The sequence below is a fragment of the Sminthopsis crassicaudata genome, chromosome 1, assembly GCF_048593235.1.
Source record: "Sminthopsis crassicaudata isolate SCR6 chromosome 1, ASM4859323v1, whole genome shotgun sequence".
Taxonomy (NCBI): domain Eukaryota; kingdom Metazoa; phylum Chordata; class Mammalia; order Dasyuromorphia; family Dasyuridae; genus Sminthopsis; species Sminthopsis crassicaudata.
Genome location: NC_133617.1, coordinates 560,987,381 through 561,008,677, shown reverse-complemented (window position 1 = coordinate 561,008,677; position 21,297 = coordinate 560,987,381).

The window sequence follows — 21,297 nt, the reverse complement described above, 5'->3', positions numbered from 1 at the left end:
GGGAAGTAACAAATTGGGAAAATATTTTTAAAAACAAAGGTTCTGACAAAGGTCTCATTTCCAAAATATATAGAGAACTGACCCTAATTTATAAGAAACCGAACCATTCTCCAATTGATAAATGGTCAAAGGATATGAACAGACAATTCTCAGAGGAAGAAATTGAAACTATATCCACTCACATGAAAGAGTGTTCCAAATCACTACTGATCAGAGAAATGCAAATTAAGACCACTCTGAGATACCACTACACACCTGTCAGATTGGCTAAGATGACAGGAACAAATAATGACAAATGTTGGAGGGGATGTGGGGAAACTGGGACACTAATACATTGCTGGTGGAGTTGTGAAAGAATCCAGCCATTCTGGAGAGCAATCTGGAATTATGCCCAAAAAGTTATCAAACTGTGCATACCCTTTGACCCAGCAGCGCTACTACTGGGATTATATCCCAAAGAAATACTAAAGAGCAGAAAGAGACATATATGTGCCAAAATGTTTGTGGCAGCTCTTTTTGTTGTAGCTAGAAACTGGAGGATGAATGGATGTCCATCAGTTGGAGAATGGTTGGGTAAATTGTGGTATATGAAGGTTATGGAATATTATTGCTCGGTAAGAAATGACCAGCAGGAGGAATACAGAGAGGCCTGGAGAGACTTAAATCAACTGATGCTGAGTGAAATGAGCAGAACCAGAAGATCACTGTACACTTCAACAACAATACTGTATGAGGATGTATTCTGATGGAAGTGGAAATCTTCAACATAAAGAAGATCCAACTCACTTCCAGTTGATCAATGATGGACAGAGGTAGCTGCACCCAGAGAAGAAACACTGGGAGGGGAATGAAAATTGTTAGCACTAATATCTGTCTGCCCAGGTTGCATGTACCTTCGGATTCTAATGTTTATTGTGCAACAAGAAAATGATATTCGCACACATGTATTGTACCTAGACTATATTGTAACACATGTAAAATGTATGGTATTGCCTGTCGTCGGGGGGAGGGAATAGAGGGAGGGGGGGTAAATTGGAAAAATGAATACAAGGGATAATATTATAATATATATATATATATATAATAAAAAAAAAAATCAAAAAAAAAAAAAAAAAAAAAAAAAAGATGACAGGAACAAATAACGATGAATGTTGGAGGGGCTGTGGGAAAACTGGGACACTGATGCATTGTTGGTGGAGTTGCGAAAGAATCCAACCATTCTGGAGAGCAATCTGGAATTATGCCCAAAAAGTTATCAAAATGTGCATACCCTTTGACCCAGCCATACTACTACTGGGCTTATACCCCAAGGAACTACTAGAGAAGGGAAAGGGTCCTGTATGTGCCAAAATGTTTGTGGCAGCCCTTTTCATAGTGGCTAGAAGCTGGAAGATGAATGGATGTCCATCAATTGGAGAATGGTTGGGTAAACTATGGTATATGAATGTTATGGAATATTATTGTTCTATAAGAAATGACCAACAGGAGAAATACAGAGAGGCTTGGAGAGACTTACATCAACTGATGCTGAGTGAAACGAGCAGAACCAGAAGATCATTATACACTTCAACAATGATACTGTACGAGGATGTATGCTGATGGAAGTGGATTTCTTCAACATAGAGAAGAACTAATCCAATTCCAATTGATTAATGATGGACAGAACCAGCTACATCCAGAAAAGGAACACTGGGAAATGAATGTAAACTGTTATTTTTACCTTCTGAATCCAATTCTTCCTGTGCAACAAAAAAATTCGGTTCTACACACATATATTGTATCTAAATTATACTGTAATATATTTAACATATATAAGACTGCTTGCCATCTGGGGGAGGGGGTTGGGGGAGGAAGGGAAAAAATCTGAATAGAAGTAAGTGCAAGGGATAATGTGGTAAAAAATTACCCATGCATATGTACTGTTAAAAAATGTTATAATTATAAAATAAAATAAAAAATTAAAAAAAAAAAAAAAAAAAAAACAATAGTAGTTCACTAGGGAGAGCAACTTTGCCCATACAAATAAATGGGGCTTTACAACCTGGTAGTAGTCAACACATTCACACATTCGTAGCTCCTGGTTTGAAATCATGGCATTTTTTCTCTTCTATCACTGGAAAGTCCATCTGAGGTGACTTGAAGGCTGCTGGGTCCTCTGCAGTTTTGGTATCCTAAACCTGTATGAACTCTTTGGTGATGGCTTCTGAGTACCTGGACTGGATACTGAAATCTGAGTCAATTCAACCGGTTGTTGGTCCAAAAAGGCTTGATTTTTCAGATGAGGTTCCCCTCCCATCTCTACTTCCAGAATCCATAACCCAATCATTTGGTCCAAATAAGGAAGTAGAAGTAAATTAGCCTCTGAGCTTTTGCATAAGAGACATATTTAATATGCTGTTTGAAGCAATCTGTCTTTTTCCTCTTGCCATCACTCCATTTTGCAACTTTAAGGAAAGCTTCTGCCAGACAATGGCACTTCACTTCTTCTGTGATAAAGCTTTTATGGGGTGTATATTAGGCATTTTTAGCCCTCTCTGGCTGCTGTTCAAACTGCTGGATATTTTCATGTCTGGTCTGTAATTAAAGAGTACCTGATGACATATGTAGCCTTAGCCTTCACCACTACAACTTTGTTTATATGATTACTAGAAGTTGAGAGGGTTATAGTAAGAGAATACAAACCAGTTTCTTCTTCTTCTTAGAAAGCTGTTGTACCTCCAATCCAGAATAATCAGCTGTTTCCATGGGACCTTACTGCAAACTCAGTATAGTATTCTCCAAGGCAAAATCAAAACTGGATGCCTGATGGCATGTTCCAATTGTCAGCAACATCTTACCTAGAAGTCTATGTGCCCTGTGCTTAGCAGCAGGCACATCTGGCTCTCTGAATGCCAAGAAACACTGTGAAATGGATATTTCTCTAGATTGAAATGTAGAACTCTGATTTCCGTGAAAATGCATAGAAGTTATGCAGATAGAACAAAGATATGAAAGGAAACATTCTACAGATAGTGATGAACTAACAAAAGGACCTAAGTAGATCTCATGCAGAGACTCTCCTTGCAGCTAGAGCTCCATAGGAAGAAGGTAGAAAAGAGATTGTCCACAGCTTGCACCTGTAGCATGGAAGAAAACTGAGACAAACTTAAGTTGCTGTCACTTCTTAAGCACCAAAGCCCAGGGCCAATGGAAGTCATGACTCAAGCAGACTTACTGAGAAAACAGAAACAAGACTCATACAGTTTTCTTCCTTTTTTCTTTCTTTCTTTCTTCCTTCCTTTCTCTTCCTTCCTTCCTTCCTTCCTTCATTTCTTTCTTTTTCTTTCTTTCTCTTCCTTCTTTCCTTCCTTCCTTCCTTCCTTCCTTCCTTCCTTCCTTCCTTCCTTCCTTCCTTCCTTCCTTCCTTCCTTCCTTCCTTCCTTCCTTCCTTCCTTCCTTCCTTCCTTCCTTCCTTCCTTCCTTCCTTCCTTCCTTCCTTTCTTTCTTTCTTTCTTTCTTTCTTTCTTTCTTTCTTTCTTTCTTTCTTTCTTTCTTTCTTTCTTTCTTTCTTTCTTTCTTTCTTTCTTTCTTTCTTTCTTTCTTTCTTTCTTTCTTTCTTTCTTCTCAATTAGGGTTAAGTGACTTGCCCAGATCACATAGCTAGGAAGTATTAAGTGTCTGAGGCCACATTTGAACTCAAGTCCTCCTGACTGCAGGGCTGGTGCTCTATTCACATTACCATCTAACTGCCCCTATGCTATCTAGCTGCCCTCTCATGCAGTTTTCTTAGCACAAAACAACAATTGCTTTCTTTTGCTTTTTTTTATAATGATCAAATTCTTTCACTGTTCTCCCTGGAACAAGGTAGTTTTATCTTGACCACAGTCATTTTCCACCCTGCTCTATATCCCCACCCATCTATCTTCCCCTTCTATAGAACTCCTATTACCTTAAAAACTGTAATCAAATTAAGATTGATTAATCATACTCTTTTTGTAGTGGTAAAGAATCGGACACTAGAAAAGTTTCTAGTCTCCATTAATTGAAGAATGGATGAAAAATTATGGTATATTAATGTGAGTGAAATTTGTTGTTCAGCCATTTTTTAGTCACTATTTAGCTTTTTTTTCCCCCTTGGCAAAGATATTGGAGTAGTTTGCCATTTCCTTCTCTAGCTCTTTTTACAGATGAGGAAACTAAGGCAAACAGGGTTAAGTGACTTGCCCAAGATCAACAGCTAGTGAGTATCTGTGGCCAGATTTGAATTCAGGATGAAGAGTCTTCCTGATTTCAGGACTAGCCCTCTATCTACTATGCCACGTAGCTGCCCAATGAAATAATATTGAGCTATAAAAAATGATTCAAGGGATAGTTTCAGAGGAGGATGCTAGGTGGGGCACAGTGGAGCACACTCTGGGCCTAGGGTCGGAAGACCTGAATTCAAGTCCAGTCTTAAAACACTTATAGCTGTGTGACCCTAGGCAAGTCACTTCACTGTTTGCCTCCATTTTCTCAACTGTAAAATGAGAATAATAATAATAATAATAATAATAATAATAATAACCTATCTTGGAGAGTTGTTGTATAAATCAAATGAAGTAATATTTGTGAAGCCCTTAGCACAGTGCCTGGCACATGTAAGTACCATATAAATGTCATCATCATCATCAAACTGATGCAGAATGACGTGAACAGAACCAAGAGAACAATTTATACAATAAACAACACTGAGAAAACAAAGAATTCTTAGAATAAAGAAATCTATTTAAGACAATGACCAACAATGCTGAAAAATTACCCATGCATATATTTTGTAAATAAAAAACTATTAAAAAAAAAAAAAAAGAAGAAGTAAGGTGAACTAGAAATCCTAAAGCAAAGCTAATATCACTTTATAGGTATGACTGAGACTCAAGAGTCCTAACTAGTATAGGGCTCTGGAATGGCATACCTTATTCAAAAGAAAAAGATTAAAAGAACAGAAAGGGATTAGCATAATACATTATTTTTTTAAAAATCTAAACTGATACCAAATAAAATTAGTGTTTCCATATATAAATTAGAACAGAAAAAAAAGGATTGTATGTGAAATTTCTATAATGTTATATAGTTTGCTTTCCCTTTCATGTGTATAATAAATGCAACATGTAACTTTCCAAAAAAAATTAAAAAAAAAAAAAAAAAGATAATGACCAAAATTTCCAGAGGAACAAAAATGAAGCCTTTGTATAGAAAGGTGAAGGGTTTGGTAAGCAGAATAAAAAATACAATAATTTTGGACACAGCCAATTTAAGAATTTGTTCGACTTGACTATACATGTTTGTTTGTTTCTAAAGGTTTGTTTTGTTTTGTTTTGTTTTTTCATGAGTACTCCAAGACCCTGAAGATTCATGGAACTACCAGATATGTACCTGCAAAGATGCAACACCGCAGTTTCCCAACCTTCTACCTGTGTGTAGTAATCATGGTGGTATTTATGAAATTCTGGAACATGTCCTTGGCAGTCTGTATGCTGAGGTAAAGTCTAAACAGAATCTCTCCTCCCTGCTGGAAGCCCTCCCTACTTCCAGAAACGATATCTCTCATATATTAATTAAGGGTGGGCCTATTCACTTCAAAGGGAGATTTTTTGGCAATGGAAGTGTCAGGAGATGTGAGTCAGGTCTGGAACAAGGAGAATATTCTTGGATCCTCGCTTAAAACAATTGTTAAAATACCAAGAATTCTCAGTCATAACAACTCATACTGAGTTCTCAGGAGGAAAAGAATTAGTGAAAACTAACTTTTTTCCCCCTATCTTCCCATGGAAAGCCAATGCAAACATTTCAGATTTTTTGTTAACTCAATTATATCCAAGGAGTTCTTTGTCTTACAATATAGCTATTCTAGCATATAAGGAATGAGATTTAGAATTGACCTTAACAGTCATCAAATCTAAACCCTACATTTTACACATATGGAAAGGGAGACAGATATTAAGTGAATGTTCAAAGGGAAACAGGTTTTTGTTTTGTTGTTTATTTGTTAGTTTGTTTGGAGAGGCGTTGCCAAGGCAATTGAAGTTGTGATTTGCCCAGGATCACACAGCTAAGTATTGTGATGGAGGTCAGATTTCAAGTTTTCTGACTGTAGAGCCAATGCTATGCCAGCTAGATGCCCCCAACAAATAGCTTTAAAAAAAAAAAAAAAAAAGATTTTTTACTGATAGCTTTTGTTTTTTCATCATCTTCATTTCCTAACATATCCTTTCACCTTCCTAGTAAACTAAGAAATCCCTTGAAATAACTTTAAAAACAAAAGAAAAAAGTTCATAAAAATCAAGTGATGTACCTACTGACTAAGTCTGCAACAGTATATGCAACAGTCCATATCCATAGTACCCTACCTCAAGGAGGTACATTTTCTCAGCTCTTCTCTAGGATTAAACATGGCCATTATAATTACATGATAATGAGGTTGTGTATATATGTGTTTTCCCTATTTATACTGTTAAAATCATTTATAACTTCTTTCAGTTAGTAAACATTTATTGAGCAACAACTATGTTCTAGTCACTGTGTTTAGCTAAAGATCAAATGAAATGATATTTGTGCCTAGTTTCTTTCCCTTTCGGTCCTTCCCTCTAAGTGGAGGGGATACAAAGAAAGTTAAAAGAGAGTTTCCACTCTCAAGAAGCTCAGTCTAATGGGGAGAAAATAAACTAACAACAGCACATTGAGCAAATCTGTTTTTGTAAATAACAGTCAAAGTAAATGGCAGCCTAATAGGAATCTGAGTTCCCTGTTCATCTCAGTCTCAATCCCAATTATGTCAGTCACTGGCATTCAATATTTTCTCGTCTTGCTTACAGATTTTGCTCTTGTAGAGGGTAGGCTGAATTTAAACATTTTTAAAATAATATTTTACTTTCCAAATGCACGTAAAGATAGTTTTCAAACATTCATTTTTGTAAGACTTTATATACCAAATTTTTCTTCTTCCCCAAGATAGCAAGTAATCTGATATAGGTTAAATACATGCAATTCTTTTAAACATATTTCCATATTTCATGTTGTATAAAAAAATCAGATCAAAATGGAAAAACCCATGAGAAGGAAAAAAATAAATAAAAAATGTAAATACTATGCTTTAATCCATATTCAGTATCCATAGTTCTCTGTCTTGATTTGGATGGCATTTTCCATCCCAAGTCTATTGGAATTGCCTTGAATCATGGCACTGTTGAAAAGAGCCAACTTCATTACAATTGATCATCACATAATCCTGTTGTTACTGTTATAATGTTCTCTTGGTTCTTCTCACTTCACTCAGCATCAGTTCATTATAAGTCTCTCCAGGCTTTTCTGAAATCAGCCTGCTCATCATTTCCTTATAGAACAGTAATAGTCCATTATATTCATATAACTTATTAAGCCATTCCCCAACTGATGGGCATCCACTCAATTTTCAGTTCCTTGCCACTACAAAATGGGCTGCTACTAATATTTCTGCACACATAGGTCCTTTCCCCTCTTTTATGATCTCTTTGGATAGCAATGCATTTTAATGGTTATTTTCAGATTGTTACTGTAACTGAAAATGGGACTTTGTGAAACTAACTGGAGAGTAGGAGACATTATCTTGTCTATATAATTGGACTTTTAAGTCATTTTTCAGTCATCTCTGGCTCTTTGTGACTCCATTTGGGCTTTTCTTGGCAGAGATACTAAAGTGATTTGCCATTTCCTTCTCCAGTTCACTTTACAGATAAGGAAACTAAGGCAAACAGCAAAAAAAACCCGACTTATCCAAGATCACATAACTAGTATCTGAGGCCAGATTTGAACTCAAAAGATGAGTTATAGAAAATTATATCGAGTTTTATTTTTTTACTTCGAAGCCTTCTTAATAAAGTCTTTTTACTCTCTCTCTCTCTCTCTCTCTCTCTCTCTCTCTCTCTCTCTCTCTCTCTCTCTCTCTCTCTCTCTCTCCATACTTATATATATATATATATCTTCCTGACTCTAGGCCTGGAACTCTATCCAGTGTACCAAGATCCCTAAGATCCCTTCCAATCCTATATATTATGATCTTAGAGATTTTTTTTAACCCTCAAAATGATTAAAGGGCTAGAAAGATTTATCTATATCACTCAGTTCATGCCCCTAGATCTGAAATATAAGTGAACTTGACCAAAGATAATAACTAGCTAGCAGACCCAGGAACTAGGACTCTCAGCATAGTCTTGAATAAATGACAGAACATGATGCTTTGTGAATTCATCACCAAAACTTTTGTAAAGATAAGATTGGAGTATTTGTATTTTGCTAAAATGAGAATTTAAAGACTTTTATGGCTTCTAATCAGTGAAAGAACTGTAAGAACAAAACATTATTCCAGAGAGTAAGGTTACATTCTAGGGATCACTTTAGGTAGTGGGGTTGCAAAAGTAACAATATAAGCTCTCAAGGAACTTATATTTTAATGTGAGATAGAACATGTATTTTCACAAATAAATATATGTGTACTGCACCCAAGAGAGTCCAACAAATTGGTCTCAAATCACATATATATTAGATCCATTATAGGGGTGCCCTTACCTCAAAAATGGAATTCAGGTTTTTTTCTCTTCTCACTCTGGTTCTATCCTTACCTTAAAGTAACTTCAGTGAAATCTCTAAAACAAAGCCTCTACCACAGATACTGCACAAGATCCAAAAATCTTGCAGACCTATGCATCAAAAAAATGCAGAAAACACCAAACATATCTCCCATGAAAGACAATTTTATTCCTGCTGAATACATTTTGTAGTACTGCTTGGACAAATATATATTTTTTAAATTAAAGATTTTTATTTACTGGTCAAAGGATATGAACAGACAATTCTCAGATGATGATATTGAAATTATATCCACTCATATGAAAGAGTGTTCCAAATCACTACTGATCAGAGAAATGCAAATTAAGACAACTCTGAGATACCACTACACACCTGTCAGATTGGCTAAGATGACAGGAACAAATAATGATGAATGTTGGAGGGGACGTGGGAAAACTGGGACACTGATACATTGTTGGTGGAGTTGTGAAAGAATCCAGCCATTCTGGAGAGCAATTTGGAACTATTCCCAAAAAGTTATCAAACTGTGCATACCCTTTGATCCAGCAGTGCTTATATTGGGCTTATATCCCAAAGAAATACTGAGGAGGGGAAAGGGACCTGTATGTGCCAAAATGTTTGTGGCAGCTCTCTTTGTTGTAGCTAGAAACTGGAAGATGAATGGATGCCCATCAATTGGAAAATGGTTGGGTAAATTATGGTATATGAAGGTTATGGAATATTATTGCTCTGTAAGAAATGACCAGCAGGAAGAATACAGAGAGAGGAATAAGGGAGAGACTTACATCAACTGATGCTGACTGAAATGAATAGAACTAGAAGATCGCTGTACACTTCAATGTTGTATGAAGATATATTCTGATGGAAGTGGATATCTTCAACATAAAGAAGATCCAACTCACTTCCAGTTGATCAATGATGGACAGAGACAACTACCCCCAGAGAAGGAACACTGGAAAGTGAATGTAAACTGTCAGAACTACTGTCTATCTACCCAAGTTACTTATATTTTCGGAATCTAATATTTAATGTGCAACAAGAAAATAGTATTTACACACATATATTGTATCTAGGTTATATTGTAACACATGTAAAATTTATGGGATTGCTGTCATCAGGGGGAGGGGGTAGAGGGAGGAAGGGGATAATTTGGAAAAATGAATACAAGTGATAATGTTATAAAAAAATTACTCATGTATATGTAATGTCAAAAAATTTTTATAAATAAATAAAATTTAAACAGAAAAAAAAAGATTTTTATTTACAAAGTATATGCATGGGTAATTTTTCCAACATTGACCCTTGCATAACCTTTTGTTCCAAATTTTCCCCTCCTTTCCCCCACCCCCTCCCTTAAGTTGGCAGGTAGTCTAATTCATGTTAAATATGTTGAAATACATGTTAGATCCAATATATGTATTTATGCAGTTATCTTGTTGCACAAGAAAAATCAGGTCAAGAAGGAAGAAAAAGAAAAACTGAGAAAGAAAACAAAATGCAAGCAAACAACAACAGAGAGAGTAAGAATGCTATGTTGTATTTCATATTCTGTTCCCATGGTTCTCTCTCTGGGTGTAGATGACTTTTTTTGTCACTGAACAAGTGGAACTGGTTTGAATCATCTCAATGTTGAAGAGAGCCACTTTGGACAGATATTTCAAAGTCACTTTAGATCCACACTGTCCAAACAACTCACAAGTTCAGATTGTAATTGGCTAGCCAGTATAACTTTCTTTATTCCCTCAGCAACAGGATGGTCCTGTTAGTGGTCATCTTTTCCTCTGAAAATCATGGTGTTAAAAAAATATTACTTCCTCTAGTCAGCCGATGCTCAAAAGTCAAATGTGGATACCTCAACCTACAAGGTAATTCATTACTCAAGATCCTCAGTGGCTGTTTCCAATAAAAGAAAAGGATTATCCTACTCAATTTAAAAAATAATTATCTTAGGTAAGAACATTTCTTGAATAATTCAATCAGAACTAAGTGTGAATAGAATCTAAACATCTCTGTGAATCATGTCCCAGGGTTATATACAAAACTCAGAACCAAATGTAGATTTCAAGGGACTAGAAGCAGAGAGGAAGGAGTAGTTGGTCAGAGGTTTAGCCAAAAAGAATCAGCTGTCCAGGAAAAAAAACAGGAAAAGAGAAAAAAAAGGAAGGTAGGCCTGAGTTGTAGCAGAAAAGTGACAGGAAGGCCAAGAGTCCCATAGATATTTAGGAGCAGGTGACTCCTATTGATGACATAAACAAGTAAATGCCATTTCCTTAAGGAATGATATTCCCCCCTCCCCCCCCCCAAAAAGCCAATTCTTTCTTCAATTTTACCTTCTTCTTGTTGTCTAACAATTGATACTATAATAATTTGATGCTTCTCTATTATCTAAATCTGGTAACTTGGATTTTGCCTCAACCACAGAGTTAACTCTGTGATATATAGATATAAATATAAATATATAGATATAGATATAAAAGTAAATTAAAGTCAAAACCCCAAACTGTTGGTAATTTTTCTGAGGTGGGGGATTTCAGAGGAACTGTGATAGTGTATTCTTCATTTTTTACCTAAACTTCCTAAAACAGAAAAGAACATTAATTCTCTTACACTTAAAATGAGCTAATTATTTAATGGTGTTAGAACAGAAAACTAAAAAGGGAGAGGGGGGAGAGAAAGCAGGGGACTTAAGGTCCATCTCAGTCTAATTAAGCAAATTTCCTGCAGCCATATGCTTCTGCTTTATACTTTTTGAAGCTTGTGAAAGACAGGAGAGAGAATCTCCTATTCTTTACAACAAGTTCAAAGGGAGAAAATATTAGGGAAAAATCACCAGAAAAGGATCCAGAAATGAGAAAAATGAAATCATTTCTAAAGCTCTAATACACCACAGAGAAGACAGACCTCCTGATTCCCAGGTTACTTGTGTTCCCCAATCAGTTTTTGGGTAACTCAGGAGTCAATCAGGAGTTCCTTGTGGCATTGCAGTATAAGAGGGAAATGGTTCCCCTCACTGTATATAGGTATACTGAATATAATGAGATATAAGATAATGAGCTCTGGCCTTAAGAGCTTGTGGAGACTGTTTAGCTTATGCAATTCCCATATGGAATTTGGGGCTTGTGTTTATTCCGTAACCAGTTCTACTCTATTAATCTCTTGGTGAATATGAACTTCTTTGGTTGGCTGTGTAGCCAGAAATGTCTGGGAACCATGTGATTTAGAATTTACCCTTCTCTTTTTTTTGGAGCCTGAATTTCTCTACCTTGCCATTTTTCCCTTTCTTACCTCAGTGCTTATATTTATTTAAAAAAAAGCCTTGTATTTTAGACAGATGCGTGTCAGATGCTTTTTTGGAGGAAAGCCTTTAAGATGGCATTTAGTGCTACACAATCAAATGCTTTTGAATGTTATCCTGTATTGAGACCAATTCTTGAAGTTGAAAGAGAGGTTTCAGAATACAGGGATGCATCTGTAATACATGGAGCAGGGGGAGGAGAACAAAGAAAGTTTGTTTTGCTTTAACACAGCAAGAGTATACAACAAAGATATAGTGACATTTAGTTTTTCTGGATGTGATCTCCCTGTATCCATCTGGAAATGCATGAGGTCAGTAAGTCATCAGGGTGTGGGGATGAACTCTCATGGTGCTAGGAACCCACCAAACACAAGAAGCCCAGACTCCATGTAGCTGGGACTTTTTATGCTCATAGACAACCAAAAATTGTGGTCAAAGAAGCCAGAACCAAAAAGCTTTCCCCTAAGTCTACCACATGTGGTTGCATCTACAATAAACAAACACAATGGAATTTTGTATTCTATAGTCTTTTGGCTAATTGTACGATGGTAAAGATGTCTACTGTGAAATGATGTCTGCAAAAATCTACATGTTCTCTTCTAGTATCTTCATCAAGGATACCCACAGTGCATGTGCAGATTATTTAGTGGGTCATTTCAAATTTTCCATAGGATTTTTCTATCACTTCATCCTCTGCTGTAGATATTGATGCACAAAGTTGCAATATTTTCTTAGAAAGGAGGAATTTTGTAAATATTTGCTGTTGTTCTTTAATCATTTCAGTCATGTACAACTCTTTGTGATCCCTTTTGGGGTTTTCTTAGCAAAAATACTAGAATGATTTGTCATTTCTCTCTTCAGCTCATTTTATAGATGAGGAAACTGAGTCAAACTGGGTTAAGTGACTTACCTAGGGTCATACAGATGGGAAGTATATGAAACCAGACCTGAACTTAGGTCCTGATTCTGGTCTGGTACTCTCTCCTCCACTACAAGCTACTCCTAAAATATTTATTATAAGCACAGTAACTCTTTGTATGTATCTCTTTCTATGTGTATATGTCTATATATATATACATATATATACATATACACATAAACATATAATGTATATAGACAGATATACATATACATAGTTATCGTAAAGGAAGGAGAAAGATACCCATATGTATATTTAATTTTCATATATATATATATGCATATATACACACTCACATTGATATAAATATATTTTTACTTAAATTCATGTCTAGAGAATTATAGCCAATTCAAGGCACAATATGTTATGAAGGATGTCCAGGTAAAAAGCATCGAGGTCACATCAAATGAGGATCTATTTAAAGAACCAGAGTTCTGGTTAGCCTGGAGAAGACTCAAGGAGAGACATGGATAACTGTCAAGTAGAGAAAAGATTAGACTTGCTTTCTTTAGCCCCAGAGGGCAGAAGTTTCAAAAAGAAAAATTTAGACTAATGTAAGAAAAAACTTCCAACCTGCTAGAGCTGCTTATAATTGGAATATGTTGCTTCAGAAGGTGATGGATGTTTTCAAGCAAAGGCTAGATGTCCATTTGTGAGGAATGTTGTAGAAGGGACTGAGGCTGAGCTAGATATATCTATTCCACCTCTGAAATTCTGAAATCCTGTTATTATATTGTCCCTTTGTAATTACTCATATTGTCAGAGTACACCTTTTTCTTTCCCTCTTGTTATTGTTATTGATTGTCTTTCATTTTCAAAGAGGACCAATGACCAATGATATCTTGACTTAGGTGTGAAATGGCTTTAAGTGAAACAAAATCACAAAAAGTTGTCACCCACACTCTTTCAGTCATCAAAGTCCACTGAAAAGACAAAGGTCAAAATAACTGTTAGTAGCCTGGGATACAGTGGATGACCTTGGCATTTTTCATGTCTGACCAAGCTTTCAGCTCTCCACAGCATTTGCTTCTGCTGCTTTCACAGCTGTTGGAACAAATTGTTCTCATCTGCCCATTCTGCCAGGGGAAGTTTTCACAGATTTGGGTAAATTTACATCGCCCTAATTTATTGAAGGGTTTGAATGAAGCCTGTCAGTTACCCTCAATCTGGTACAGTGTATTTATTCAGATGCTTTACTGGGATGTGGCTACTGCACATGCTACAGCTTTTTGGAGCCATAGGTGTCAGGTGCTAAAAATGAATGAGCAGCCCTGCAAAAGGTGTGGCAAGCTTCCACAGCCGAAGTGCTAACTTCTTGAGCACCTAAAATTTCCCTCTTTCCCACTACATCTTCTTCTCATACCCTAGTGACAGTTTCATCTTAATTATTCCTGATGACATCTTCATGTATCTAATATCCCTTACTCACCCCCTAGATCTTATAATTATAGACCATACTTGTCCAAGAACCTTAAGAATACTAAACATTGATGTCAAACAATTCTCTCCCAATATCTTATATATTCTTACTCTTGTCTCATGACTGAACTTTCTTCCAGGTATTGCTTTAGGACATAATAATCATCACAATAATATTTCATGATAATAATGGTAGATGCATTTATATAGTCCGTTATTACTACAAAACATGTAATATAGCTTATCTCATTTGCTCCTCCTCATAATGTGAAGTAATATAAAATTATTTCCAATTTATAGATTCGTAACCTAAGGCTCAAAAACTGCTTTGCCCAAACCCATACACCTAATAAATGGAAGTGAACTTATGTCTTCTGATCTCAAGATCAGTGCTCCATCCATTGTAACATTCTGACCCTGGGCAAATCTCCTTCCCATGCTCTCTGCCTCCTTGACTTTCCACTAAATACATTTCATTCTAATCTCATCAATATTTTGTATCCTCTTGCCCTCTTGTGTGTCCTTTAACCATGTTTGAGTTTTTCCACCTTTTTTGCTTTACTTGTACAGTTCTTACTTGTCTATGCTGTAAGGTACTGAAGGAAAAAATCTTTCAACCTCACTGACTCCATGTATTGATTCTATCTCTTTCATAAACTTCTTTTCCATATTACACACAGATAGTATAAACTATACTGTCCATATGACATTTTGAGAGTCATTTCACTGTAATGAAAACTACATTTGACTTGGAATCAGAAGACCTAAAGGCAGATAAGTGACATGGTGACTAGAGTGCTGGACCTATGTTAGGAAGACCTGAATTCAAATCCAGCCACAGATACTAGCTATGTGATCTTGGTCAAATCATCAAACACGGTTTGCCTCAGTTTCTTCATCTGCAAAATGAACCAGAGAAGGAAATGACAAACCATTCCAATATCTTTGCCAAGAGTATCTCAAGTGGGATCATGAAGAGTTGGACATGACTAAAAACAATTGAGCAACAAGAAGACAACTACTGCTTGAGCTACTTAAGTTAACTATCAGTGCAACCAAAAAAATTGTAAATGGAGATATCACTGAAATGATTAAACAATAATAACAGAAGATTTGGATTCAATTATTTCAGGGAAGAGGCATCATGGTGATATGATTGGGAGTCTCTCTCTCTCTCTCTCTCTCTCTCTCTCCATATATATATATATATAATTATATATATATACCAAATAAAAGTCAGAAAGTCTGGATTTAAAATATTGGCTTTTTTACTTGTCATCTTATCTTAGACAAGTCAATTCACCTCTATAAACTCCAAGAACTTCATTGACAAAATGGGGAGAAAATGTGGGAATTACCTATGTCATCCTGGGACAGGCATTGCAGATGGACAATGAGTTCATTCCACAATTGAATAAAAGCCAGAAAATGAATGAACTGAATATCATTTAGGAAGTCATGGAGTGCTTTTAAAATATCAAGTTGTTCTCCAAGGCACATTTTTAACACAAATATTCTCCCAAGGGTTCTTTAGAGCTGACAGTCTTGGAACATCATCATTTCTGGGGAATGAAAGCTATGATTGACTTAGAGAGCAATGGAAAGACACAGGTAAGAGTGAGCCATTTGTAATTTATTTTCAATAAAGATCTTTGCTCAAGAAGTTGCATAAAAGATGTCAGTAAGGAAATGTATGATCATAAAAGGAAGGGTTGATCAGGTGGTATGTGTGAGTGATCAGCAAGAAGACCTTTATAGCATAGTATCTCTTCTGTGGAGGAGCTATTAAAAAAAACATGGAACTTCTAGCTCTAAATATATGGTCTATAATTCTGTGAACAATATATTGGCTGAGAAAGCATGGATGGGTCGCAATTTGCATCAATGGAGGGAGTGACCATATTGTTGAGAATGTCAAATTTGTTGTAGTAAGATACTGAGCAAATAGAAAGATATTGAGAACCTTAAAAACCACTTAATAAATGTTTGTTATTTGAATTGACTGGAAGTCAGTCAATATAAGCACTTAGTATAAAAAGAAAGGCAAAAAACAGTCTCTGATTTAAAGGAGTTTACAATCTAATGGGGGAAAAACATGCAAACAACTTCTTGGAAGAACATTTGTGTTAAAAATATGCCTTGGAGAATAACTTTCTTTTAAGCTGAAACCCTTTCTTTGAGGAAAATGTGTAAAAAGGTTAAAAAGGAAAGTTTAGGTTCAGGAAAATGGATAATGGATAAAAAGATCTAGAAGGAGAAACGCCTCTAAACTAGTGAAATTCATTGCTCTTTCCTCAACTCCTGAAGTGGTTAAAGACCCATTAAAAGCAAAGCCCTCAATTCTCAGTTCCTATAGGATCAGAACATGGATCAATGGGAGTAGGTCCCTTTACTTTCAGTAATCAGTGATTAGCAGATAGGAGGGTTCTCCCTCAGTCTTTAAGGGAGTGGTCAGAGGGGTGTATCTGAAAGATTAAATGACTATTATTCTATTTGATGAAACAAAATGTTTACCTTTAGCTGTGTAATTAGGTTTTATAATTGTGGAGTTTTGCTAGCTTTTCATTAAGCATTTATAATGTTGATTTTTAAAGAAAAATCAAGTATAACTCTTTGATCCAACAGTGTTACTACTGGGCTTATATCCCAAAGAGATAGAAAGAAGAAGGAAAAGAGACCTGTATGTTCAAGAATGTTTCTGGCAGCCCTCTTTGTAGTGGCCAGAAACTGGAAACTGAGTAGATGCCCATCAACTAGAGAATGGCTGAATAAATTGTGGTATATGAATATTATGGAATATTATTGTTCTGTAAGAGATGACCAACAGGATGATTTCAGAAAGGCCTGGAGAGACTTACATGAACTGATGCTGAGTGAAATGAGCAGGACCAGGAGATCGTTGTGTATTTCAACAACAATACTATATGAAGATCAATTCTGATGGATGTGGCCATTTTTAACAATGAGGTGAACCAAATCAGTTCCAATAGAGCAGTAATGAACTGAACCAACTACACCCAGCGAAAGAACTCTGGGAGATGACTATGAACCACTACATAGAATTCCTAATCCCTCTATTTTTGTCCGCCTGCATTTTTTATTTCCTTCACAGGCTAATTGTACGCTGTTTCAAGGTCTGATTCTTTTTGTACAGCAAAATAAAATAACTGTTTGGACATGTATACATATATTGTATTTAATTTATACTTTAACATATTTAACATTATTGGTCAACATGCCATATATATGCATATATCTGGTAAATAAAAAGCTATAATAAAAAAAATCAAGTATAAGATTTTATTTGTACTTATACCTGTTCAGTTTCATTTTACTAAAACAGGTCAGTAATTGAGTCCAAATGGTCAGAAAAACACTGTCCTAAGAGCCCCTATAACCTGGTTTTTTTATGGCCCTGTAGCCAGTGGGTTAAGAATAGCTTTTACTTTTTAAAATAATATTTTGTTGTATAATGAATAATTATGGGATTGGCTGAAAATCGAAGAATATGAATGTGATGGATTACTATTGTGCTATAAGAAATGATGAGCAAGCAGATTTCAGAAAAAATCTGAAAAGACTTACATAAACTGCTGCTAAGTAAAGTGAGCTTCAGAAGAATATTGTACATAGTAGCAGCAAGATTATGTGATGATTAATTATGATAGATGTAGCTCTCCTCAGCAATACAACAATCTAAGACAATTCCAGGAGACTCAGGATAGAAAATGTATCCATGTCCAAAGAAAGCACTATGGAGTCTGAATGCTGATCAAAGGATACTATTTCCACTAATATTTTTTTTAATGGTTTTTCCCTTTTTTTCTTATTCTTCTTTCACCGACGCCTAATGTAACTTATCAGATTGATTGCTACTTTGGGGATGGGGAAAGGGAAGAAGACAAAAATTTGAAATTCAAAATCTTATAAAAGTGAATGTTAAAAATTATCTTTACATGTAATTAGAAAAAATAAACTACAGATAAGTTGGGGGAGAGGGGATTAAAAGTCACACTTAGCTTGTAGGAGCCTGGCCTACCCACCTTCTCTAGTTTGCTGGTAGTAGACTATCATATGTAATACCCATTCCTAAAGGAGGGCTGCCGTACAGAACCAGGCTGTATTTGGCCGGCAGGCTGTAGTTTGCAGATTCCTTGTCTAATCTGTCAGAGATCTAGACAGATCTGTCTAGATCCTCACTCTGGTTATTTAGTATTTAGTTATTCCACCCAAATTCAGGCTATCTGAGAATCCATATCTGATAAGCATGAAATAGGGCCAGACACAGAATCTAAGAAGTATCACTAGAAATAAGGATCCTTTCAAACTGACACCAAACTACCAATGACAATTCTTTAGGGGCCATGTGGCATCTCCCTGTGTTTTCCACAAGAACAGCATGAGAAAGTCTTAACAAAAGTTTGCTAAATTCTCAAAAGACCATAGAATGTCTGGTACAGAGTAAAGACAATCAGAACCAAGAGGACTAAGATTCAGATGCTGTTTGGATACTGGGCATATTTTTCACTTAATTTCTTTAACTTCATTTTCACCAAACATAATATGGGCACAGTAATCACTCCCTCCCTCATAGTTTGTCTTAAGGATCAAATTAAGGTCATGTGTGTAAATCTGAAAAACAAAACTACGGTTATGTTGGCTCTTAATATAATACATGAAATTATTATTATTATTATTATTTGCCAAAAGGGATTTTTATTCTGGAAAAGAGGTTACAGACCAAATGAAGAGGTAAAATAAGCACTAGAAGAGATACATATGAAATAGATTTGGAAGCAGTAGGATTTACCAAGGAAAGAAATTTGTATTCCTTCCTTCCTTCCTTCCACACAGTTTCTGTGTGGAAAAAGCAGTATGACATAACTAAAGTGCCCTGCTCTCTGATCTGTAATAGGCGCCAGGTAGTTGGCAGATGCCATTCCCATATGGACTCTAGAGCATGAATGTACATTCTATAACTGGCTCTGGTCCACTAACCATATGGTAAAAAGAACGTACTATTGGTCAGGGAGCTGGGGAGCATTTAAAAGACAACCAGACTTTGTTCTTATACTGGTTTTCTTCAGTGGGGAGTGGGGAAATCTTTCTCTAAACTAGTGGTTCTTAAACTTCTTGTAAAAACCCTTTAAAATTAAGTTAAATTAATTTTGTGCTCTTAAAAATTAATGAAATCCTTGGAGAAAATTTTAAATGTATGTTACATCAATATTTATTATATTAAAAGTAAAAATGCTTTAATATTATTGTGAATAATAGTTTTGACCTAATGGACATCTTGAAGGGGTCTCAGAAACACACAGGGATTCCCAGACCACTCTTTGAAAATTAACTATTTCCATAATCCTAGTAACTTGGGTTCTCCTACCCCTCTCCTGCTACCCCCCAATTAGGATGCATTTCCCCCTACTATTAATTGCCAATGATTCATGTCGGTGTTGGGTTTTTTTTATTAATTAGTATCAATTTGCTATTAAAAGGAATATTTACTTTGAAGATAGCCAATAATCAATAAATACTTATTAAGAGTCAAACATTTTGCCAAGCACTGAGGACAGGCAGGGTAAATACAAATTTATTTATTTATTTATGCTGAGACAATTGGGGTTAAGTGACTTGCTCAGGGTCACACAACTAGTAACTGTTAAGTGTCTGAGGCTAAATTTGAACTCAAGTCCTCCTGACTTCAGGGCTAGTGTTGTATCCACTGATCCATCAAGCTGCCCCTACAAATTTTTTTTAAAATCATCCCTTCCCTCAAGGAGGTAATGGAGAAAAAAACATGCAAAAGGGAATATGAATCAGGGGAGATATTGAAGGTAGGAGCAGGGTCAAAAAGTCAGAAAAATCCCAAAGTACTGCAGCCAGATGAGAAATGAAATATTTTGAAGTAAGCTTCTTCCTTAAACAGAGATTTTAGAGTTCATAGCTCTATCTTCCAATGAGGGATAGGATTTCCAATAATGAGCTTCCTGGGACAGGGTGAAAAAAATCAGTGAAGTATCAAAAAAGAATGGCCAGGTAAGAAAGAAGATATAGCAAAAACAAAGGCATAGGCATTCCCCAACTCTCTGTCCCACAACTGAGAAGGCACACTCTTCCTTTATCCAAACCACCTTGGTCCCTAAAAGGTTCAAACCACATTATAATTTCTACATTGTGTTTAACCTAATAAATTCAGTTCCAAATGTGGCACTGCTGATTACCACCTCTCTACTATTGAAGATAAACATACAGTCACACACCCAGCCTGTCCATTTAGAAAGGAAGGAAAGAAGGAAGGAAGGAAGGGAGGGAGGAAGGGAGGGAGGAAGGAAGGAAAGGAGGGAGGAAGGAAGGGAGGAAAGAAGGAAGGAAGGAAGGAAGGAAGGAAGGAAGGAAGGAAGGAAGGAAGGAAGGAAGGAAGGAAGGAAGGAAGGAAGGAAGGAGGGAGAGGGAGGAGGGAGGGAGGGAGGGAGGGAGGGAGGGAGGGAGGGAGGGAGGGAGGGAGGGAGGAAGGAAGGAAGGAAGGAAGGAAGGAAGGAAGAAAGAAAGAAAGAAAGAAAGAAAGAAAGAAAGAAAGAAAGAAAGAAAGAAAGAAAGAAAGAAAGAAAGAAAGAAAGAAAGAAAGAAAGAAAGAAAGAAAGAAAGAAAGAAAGAAAGAAAGAAAGAAAGAAAGAAAGAAAGAAAGAAAGAAAGAAAGAAAGAAAGAAAGAAAGAAAGAGAATATTCAATCTGGAAAACATTTTAAAGACACAACCAAGTAGAAGTGAAGGCAGGGCAGGGTAGGGCCTGACTATTTGTTCTTCTGGGCTGACCTGTTCCCCTCCAACTCCTGGCATGAGTGCCTATGATAAACATACAGTCACACACCCAGCCTGTCCAGTTAGAAATCATCTCTCAGGGTCTAAAGAAGGGGACTGTGCATGTGGTAGACACCAGCTGCTGCCATGAAGCTGAGTGGCTGCCATGGAACTTTTTGTGTGCCGTCACTTTTTCCCTTCCTCCTTCTCCTTGAGAGCTCCCAAACTCCCACAGCCAGTTGCCAAGGCCTGATCTCAGTGTTAGTCTCCTCTCTTCACAAACG